We start from the raw sequence: 8846 nt of genomic DNA, 5'->3' as shown, positions 1-8846 counted from the left end.
TCGATAGGTCACGCTGGTAGAATGCTGCATCTTTGCAGACACATCTATCGATGAGCAGGTTCTCCCGACATCCGGCTACGCCTTTCTTTGAGCCTCGTTGATTATACATTTCTTGCCACACAGGTTCGATTGCCCGAACAATCTTATCATTTAGGATAGCTGTGAATATCTTATAAAGTGTGTTCAGACAAGTTATTGGCCTTTAATTCTTCGGGTCAGCTAAGTTGCCTATTTTCGGCAGAAGTATTGTGCGCCCTTCCACCAACCACTCTGGAATCGGCTCCTCCGACTTCAAATATGAGGTGAAAATACGGGCCAAATGCTGATGGATTGAAGAAAACTTCTTCCACCAGAAGGTTTTGATACAATCTGGTCCCGGTGCGGAATAGTTCTTCATCTCTCTTAATACTTTTTTCGCCTCCTCGGTAGTGATGGGTGGGCATTCTTTATCAGGTGTTATAAGGGCGACACATAACTCTTTGAAGCTCTTTATATTTTCTGAGTCTTCGTCCAGTCTATGCTGAACTTCGTAGACTTCTCTCCAAAATATATATATATATTTAAATATATAATTTTGCAGTTCAACGACTTCGGAAATTTCTTTAAATTACCATAAACTACCAATGTCGTGGAAGTACCAACGCTACAAATTTCATGTTATATTTAATTAAATAATTACTTCACTCGAATAATGGTTGCATATAAATAATTCCAACTAGAAATAGAATATTTGTTGTCATTATATACATTATACTCAATAATTCTGTGATATATATAAGCAAAATACCGTCTGCGTCGTGGAAGTATCCACTTTATACTTTTCTTAAACAACAACAAAAAAATAACAATGTTTATAAAATTTTTCCACCCTGTATGAGTAAGATCTTTTAAAATTTAAATACTCTGATCTTTATCTAACAGAAACAATAGTAAAAAAGCGTGAAATTAAATAATATATAAAATAGTTAGGATTTGACGATTCGCATAATAGTTGTATAATTAATTCAATATTATAAAGCATGTTCATATGTATGTATGTGTACATTAAATACTTTACTAATAAAGAAATATTTTTCCAGTAAAATATGTGTTTTTATATTCACGTATATTCCCTCCAAAATTAGTGAATTCTACTCTGTTTCTAAGTTTTCTTAAAGTTTGAACGAATTTTTCAAATTGATTTTACAGATGTTTCTCGCATTTCTTCTTCTTCAGAAGAAGAAGACCTTTTTTATGAGTAATTAAAAAATTATTATATATTTCTAATATTATTTGATATTTAAATAATTATAATTTGATATTATATTCATTTTTATGACGTAAATAATCGTAAAGTCATCATGATTTGTTCCTCTTCCCATTTCACAAGTTCAAACGCCACTCATGTGCAAACGCGCATTCTTGGGCGAAGGTACGCGTCTCCGAGCGTGGATCCAAAAATTCTGGAAAACTCAAATCGTATAGACTAGACTAAAAATAAGTTGTTTATATCATCAAATGTTACATTTTACATATTTTCTTAACAATATATTCAAATTATAACAAAGTTTCACGATTACTGGGACCGTTACGATTACTGGGACATTCACCTTCAACATTTGTAAAGTTGTTAAACGTAAAATGAAAAGAAAAATCAGATAGAACAACACTGCTATACACGGATTTAAGATTCAAGTGATTCAGTTTGTAATGTTAGACGTTAAATTGCTGAGGTTAGAACATTTAAATTTTTAGTGATCATGTCGAAGTATTCTGATTTTTAATAATTTAGCTTCGCTTATTTCACTTAAAAGTTTTTATTTGTAAGGCTATTTTCTTAAATACTATATATTTTTTAACACTTTTAATTTTATATTTTTCAACAACTTCTGTCTCCATTTTTTACATTTTCAACATATTAAAAAAAAATGTTTTATCGGCTAAGTTTTTTAAGCGTGTTTATTTTTAATGGAACATATTTTTAGCACTTGAAACTTGTTGCACTTATATATAATTATATCTGTGTAACAATAAATCTTATGGAATCTCCTTCAGTCGTAATAATTGGCTTCAATTATAACAAAAATTCGATCTCATTCTTTCCTACTTGGAGGATCGAAGCAGTAACAATAACTCCAACTTTCGTTCTTTACCGATTAAAATTTACCGTTATAACTTATTTTTCACATCTTCGTATAATTCCGAAGCTATTTTAATGAAAAAGATTGTAGATAATGGAGTCACTATAACAGCAACCACATCGACAAATAGCCAGACGCCAGGAAAAAATGAAAAGCGCTATGTCCCCGGCATCATTTTTGAAGCACCTACATTTCAAGGCCTCGTCAACATTATCGAATATCAAACTCTGCAAGGATTTTTTCGTGGAAGAATTAAGTGCTTATTTTTTGGCAGAGAAAATATACAGACCTTTCAGTGACTGCTAAAAAGTTTTTTAGTAGCTTCTGTTCATATATTTAATTTAAAAATATGTCGGTCATATGTTTTTAATAATTCTCTTGCAGAAAAAATATTTTTCATATTTAAAAACAATAGTTCGGGCAAAATTTCAACGATAAATTGTATAATTTTTAATGGTCGAAAATGAAAGTCTACATTTATATCACCGATTAGACGTATGTATATACGTATATATTTATCTATTGTGTGTGCGTATGTGTATGTATGTGGGTGTAGTATATTAGAACATGTGTATGCATTTAAAATGAAAATATTACAAGAGTTTATTAAGCAAATTTTGAAACTGTTATCTGCCCCTATTTTGCTAAAACTAAAATAAAAAATGCTTTTAGTTAATATGATATTTTGTATTTCCCTAAACCTTCTTTGCGTGTGAAAGTATATGAGATAAAGATCCCAGCTCAGGTAAGATAAGATAGCATATTGCGAGGGGCTGTAAAGGCTTTTAGTTGTTCAAATTGAAAAGTGCTTGACAGGAGTCAAAATACAATAAAATCTACGCTCTTTTTTCATTTTCGCTATTTTGTGAGATATTAAGTGATGGACATAAATAAGAATTATATTTTCACACCAAAAGCCGGGGCGAGTGCCCCCAACGCGTGAGATCGCTTGATGATAAGCTGATACAGGCGATCCGAGAACGGGGATGCCGGCTACTAGCTGATTGTCGGCATGCAAACCAGGCTCAAATAAGCTTCAAAAGCCTGGTCCGTACGCGGAACCCAAAAAAGCTTATACCGGTTTGATGGTGCGGAACCGAAAAATAACTTATATAGGTTCCACACTGGCCTCGCTTAAAAGCTGGTTAGTTTTTCAGAAAATACATTTTCTTTAACAATGTGATTTTACTATAAATGATGAACTATAGTGAATTATACATCAATATACAAAATGGACCCTCGTTGGCAACATCCTTTCACTGCTATGGTTTGCGGGCCAAATGGTTGTGGGTAAACTTGTTTTGTCAAAAAATTCTTGAGCTATATGGATGTCATGTGTGATACACATTTCTAACGTATTCTTTTTTACTATTCAGAATGGCATTCGATTTATTCTGAATACAGTAAAACCATAGAATTTCGAGAAGGCTTACCGCAACCGACTGATTATTCTAGTGATAATGACCGTCCTAAGCTCATAATTATCGATGATCTTATGCGTGAATCTTCAAACAATACAATGGTAGAGAAAAAAAGAGTACAAAAGAGAACTATCGGCTGTGAAGAAACATACTGATATTAATGAGTCAGAATTTATAATTGAACGAGTGATACGTAGAGTAGTGGAAAGGGTTCTAAAAAAATTACTTGTTAGGTGGATGGGATATTCTGATAAATTCAATCCCTGGATACCTGCTACCGATATAAAAAAATTACAATGAATAACGATTAATTTCACTTAATTTAACCGAGCATTAGAACTATGAAGTATTTTCCGCACAATACTACGACTCGCTTCACTACACAACTCCTGCACGAAATATGTTTACAGGGTCGTCGGATTGTTGAACTGACATAAATTCAATTTCCAAGAACATTTCTTCATGTAAAACACGAGGTACTTGATCGTATGAAAAATCGTATAGCTTTAATGACAAATCTACCGAATAGAATTAACGAAGGAAAATATAAGGAGAATTATGAAAGAAAAATGAATAAAGCGAACTTAAATACTCGCCTCCTTACGTTCTCAAAGAGGACGCCGAGATGTATGAGCTTATTGGAAATGCTATTAGAGATAACCAAGGTTTCTAATCAAAGATTTCTATGTCAAAGTTGAAAAAATTTGTCAAGACGATTGTAAGATGAAGGGACGTTATTTTCTTGTAATCAGTGAAAAAGTATCTCGTATACTTGATTTTGCACCACAAAAATTAATATCAGAGACTTCTCATTATGCTAATCACCCAGCAAGTTTAGTGCGTGGTTTACATGAGAAAATTTTTGTTTATTGCGATATTTGTGAATCTCATATTGCGGGTAATGCAAAACCCCCTCTTTTACGTATTATATCTGTCGATACCCGAAACTACATTTATGAATCGACACAAGTTACACATTCGAGTTTGACACTCTGACAGTGACACTTGTGTTTTAAAAATTGACTATAGAAAAAGGAGAAGCAGATAAACATTAAATAAGCAAGTAATAATGAGTTATTACGTAGATTACTATACAACACAAGTAGGTGGAGTGGGAATATTAAAAGTTTATGTCGGATCGTCGTATCAGCGAGGTCATGGAATTGGAAGTTTTCTAGGTGGACTTTTTCGGCGTGTGCTACAGATACTGGCACGTGGTGCGCGTGCAATTGCTAAGGAGGCCCTTCGCACAGGTGTTAACGTGTTAAATGATGTCGACAGTAAAGTACCTCTCAAGCAGACATTTAACGTTCGTTTCAAGGAAACTGGTCAAAAATTGAATAGAAATACTTTGGATAAAATTGATTATCTTATGAACGGTGCGGGTTATAAATTTGAAGTGAGAAATTTCAGACTTCAGTTACCCGGAGTTCGCGGTATAGAGAGTATCGCGCAGCTTAGAAAAGGGATCAAACGGAAAAAAGTTAAGAGACTTGGTACAACGCATAAATCGAAGAAGAAAAAGAAAGGAGTGAAAAATACGAAATCTAAAAAGAAAATCAATAGTAGTAAAAGACGAAAAAATAAGAAAAAATAGAAGAAACAAAAGCGTGAAACTAGTGGTGAAAAAAATCGTTCAATTTCGGACATTTTTGGTGGTCAAAAAATAGATTATTGTATGAAGTCCTTTTTACACTCGCATTCTAGCTATTATTTAAAAACTGAACTAGATCTTTTTTCTTTTCCACCAACTCAAACATCTATTGAGAGTTCGCAATGGGTCCATTACAAGCCCGTTTCATTGTTGACCGACGATTCTCCAATAGAGTTTGTCACTCCAGGCCACGGTGAAAAATACATAGATCTCGCTCATACAATGCTCAGCATTCGCGCCCATGGGAAACACCTACAGAAACTTCGGCAAATGCAGAAGGTCTGAAAAATGTAAGTATGATAAACAACTTACTGCATTCGATGTTCAATCAGGTGGACGTATATTTCAATCAAAAACTCGTTTCTTCTCCAAACAACGCATACGCGCACAGAGCGTACCTAGAAACATTGCTCAATTATGGTCCAACTGCAAAAAAGAGCCATCTGACTTCTGCTCTCTGGCCTGCAGATACTGCAGGTAAAATGGAAGATTTGGCCACCAAAGATACAGACATCGATATTCGTCGAGATTATTTTGGTGCAGGAACAACAATAGATCGAACAGGTCATCTGCATTGCGACATTTTCAACCAAAACAAATTTCTTCTCAACGGAGTCGAGATGTGTCGTCGACTCGTACGTACAAAAGATGCTTTTTGCATTATGGACCCTGTCAGGACATGCAGTTTACATATTTTGGGAGAATCGCTCCATGTTCGTCGTTCAAAAATAAGCCCCAGTATTTTACTAGCACACGCAAAAACTCTATCACAAGGAACAGCAGAATACCCTATAACGAGAGTCGAGGTTAAAGCGCTTACTTTACACGGAGGTATTCACGGTGAAACTCTTGATAAAGTTATTCTCGGACAGTTGCCTAAAAGAATACTTATCGGTTCGTAGCGAACAGAGCTTTCAACGATAATAGATCACTTAATTCATTTAACTTTCAAAATTACAAGATTAATTTCTTATCTCTTTACGTCCATGGTACACAAATACCTTCGAAACTTCTGACACCAGATTTTTCCCAAAAAAATCTTTACGTTGATGCTTATCACACTCTTTTCTCTAGTACTGGTATTCATGTGACACAGCTATGTACCGAGCTATATACCTATATTACCGATCTCGCCTTTTCAGCACACTGAATGTTTTTTTTAACCTAAGAACTTTTTTTGTAAATAAAATATCGAGCTGAAATTTTGTAAAATGTATTAGAGTACAATAAAGTACGTTTAGGTACTGCATTTTGGTAGGAACTTCACTGAAAATTATTTCATCTTTTTTCTGAACCTCGACGGTAACTTTGTACACGAAAATACGAACCCTGACGGCCACTAGACAAGGCTCTAAAGGGTTCGTATTTTCGTGTACAACGTTACCGGCTGAAGTTCCTACCAAAAATACAGTGCCTAAACGTACTTTATTGTACTCTTATACATTTTCGAAAGTTCCAGCTCGATATTTTATTTACAAAAAAAGTTCTTAGGTTCAAAAAAACATTCAGTGAACTGATAAAGTGAGGTTGGTAATGTAGGTATTTAGCTGTGTCACATGCCCTTAATGAGGGTAATGATATTCGGGTAATAAGCGTAGAATAGAGAAAAATTAATATTTTCAGATTTCAGCGCAGAAGTGAAGATTATTCTATTATGTTGAATGCGCTTTTTTCAATCTGTTTAAAATGCCACCATAAGAAGAAGATACCTCCGAAACTTCTTCACTTCTATTTCCAAAACGACTGCCACACAGTTTTCTATTCTCCCAAAGAGAACGTGTTTTCAATATATTTAATTCCTTCTAATTGTACCGGTGACACACCTCACAGAGATATTTTTTATTCCTCAGAAGTGGTCATATTTTGTTTTTATTTAATTCCTTCTAATAAGTTCACAAAATAATTTGTTTTAATTCCTTCATGCGAAATACAAGTTCTGAAATTTTAATTTTAACCAATTCAACTCTGCCTCTCTAGAGTTAAAATTATTTAAATTCACAAATTTGAATAGATTTCTTTGTTGCATTTTTTAAGACGTTTAAATAAATTATTAAAATATAAATAAATATAAATTTAAATATGTTTCGAATTTATGAGTTATAAAAAGATTTAATAATGAAAAATAGGTTAAATAAATTCTTTCGTTAAATTTTACTAAGTCGATTTACACTTTTTCTGCTCCCGTTGGGGGATTTTTCGATGGTGAAAAAATCGCGTATTCATAGAAATACAAATTTTTTATTTTTCTGAATTCAACGCTTATTGCCGGGATCGATAGATATAATTATTCAAGAGGATTCTGTCTTTTTGCTTTTGATCTTACCCCTGATCTTTCTGCAAATTGTTATTCTCACTGGAATCTCGTAAAGCATGGAAGTCTACGAATAGAGGTACGTTTCGTAGAATTATTAACAAACACTGTACATGGTATCGTATATACAGAATATAATAAAGTTTTGGAAATTGACGCGTCTAGACAAGTTATTCTTGACCTTGGAGGATAATAAATTTTTTTTCGGCCTTTTATTTCTCGAAATTTCCCACAAATATGACATTCTAATGTGTACATGAGTTTACTTATGACAGGTTTGGACATGGGAAAAAAGGGGTGAGGAAATTTTTTCACATATGTCATCATATAAGCGTCTTTTTTGAAGCCCACACGTCAACTTTCATTTCGTGCAAAGTAGTGTAACAAGTCTGTTGACTCCTAACGTCATTTCTCGTGTATGTACGACACGCTACTCTTTGTCACCGTCCTCTTCTTCCTTAAACTCATCATCAGTAAACATTCTTTTTTATGTGAAAAATATTATGGACTTCGTGATTGATATTCAAGGCTTTCATGATCTTGAAGATAACTTTATTGCAAAAGAAGTGGCTGTCATTGCACTAGATCATAACTATACTGGACACTGGATAACTGCACAACCTTATCTCTTCTCGGATCTCTGTAGTGCTGCGAATGAACAAACTAACTGTCTCACCTGTTACTTTCACAGTATCGAATTGTTTGGAGGAGAAACTCCTACGAAGTATCTGTATCCAAATCTACGTCATGTTGCAAAATCAGCCGGTTAGATATTTACTAGAGGTCTGGAAAAAGCTGCACTTTTACGAGACATCACAAGTCGAAAGATTAATAATCTAGAAGAATTAACCTGTACTTCTTTTAAAAAACTGGAATCCAATAAACATGACTGTTTTCATAATGTTGTTAAAAAGGTACACTTTTTACATGTGCTGTCAATAACGCAATTAAGCTGAACCGAAACATGTTCGTTATCGAATTTTCGGCACCAGGCGACAAAAACATCATAGCCAATGATATTATAAAAGATTTGTATAAATATATATATATATTTATTTATTTATATATACAATTGTTTCTGTTGCTCACTCGAGGCCTGACATGGTTCTTCTTGACTTCGAGAAGCGAACCATGTTCGTTATCGAATTTTCGGCACCAGCTGACAAAAACATCATAGCCAAGGTGAATGAAAAGAAAGAGAGGTATCGAGACCTTACAAGGGAGTTGCAACGATTGTGCCTGGAATATTCTGTTAAACTGATCGTCCTTATCATTGGCGCTCTTGGAGGTGCCAAGCTTTCACTTGCTAATAGCCTAAAAAGCATCCCTGCGTGTCAACA

The sequence above is a fragment of the Belonocnema kinseyi genome, chromosome 8 (assembly GCF_010883055.1).
Source record: "Belonocnema kinseyi isolate 2016_QV_RU_SX_M_011 chromosome 8, B_treatae_v1, whole genome shotgun sequence".
NCBI classification, from domain to species: Eukaryota; Metazoa; Arthropoda; class Insecta; order Hymenoptera; family Cynipidae; genus Belonocnema; species Belonocnema kinseyi.
This window is presented reverse-complemented; position numbering follows the sequence as displayed.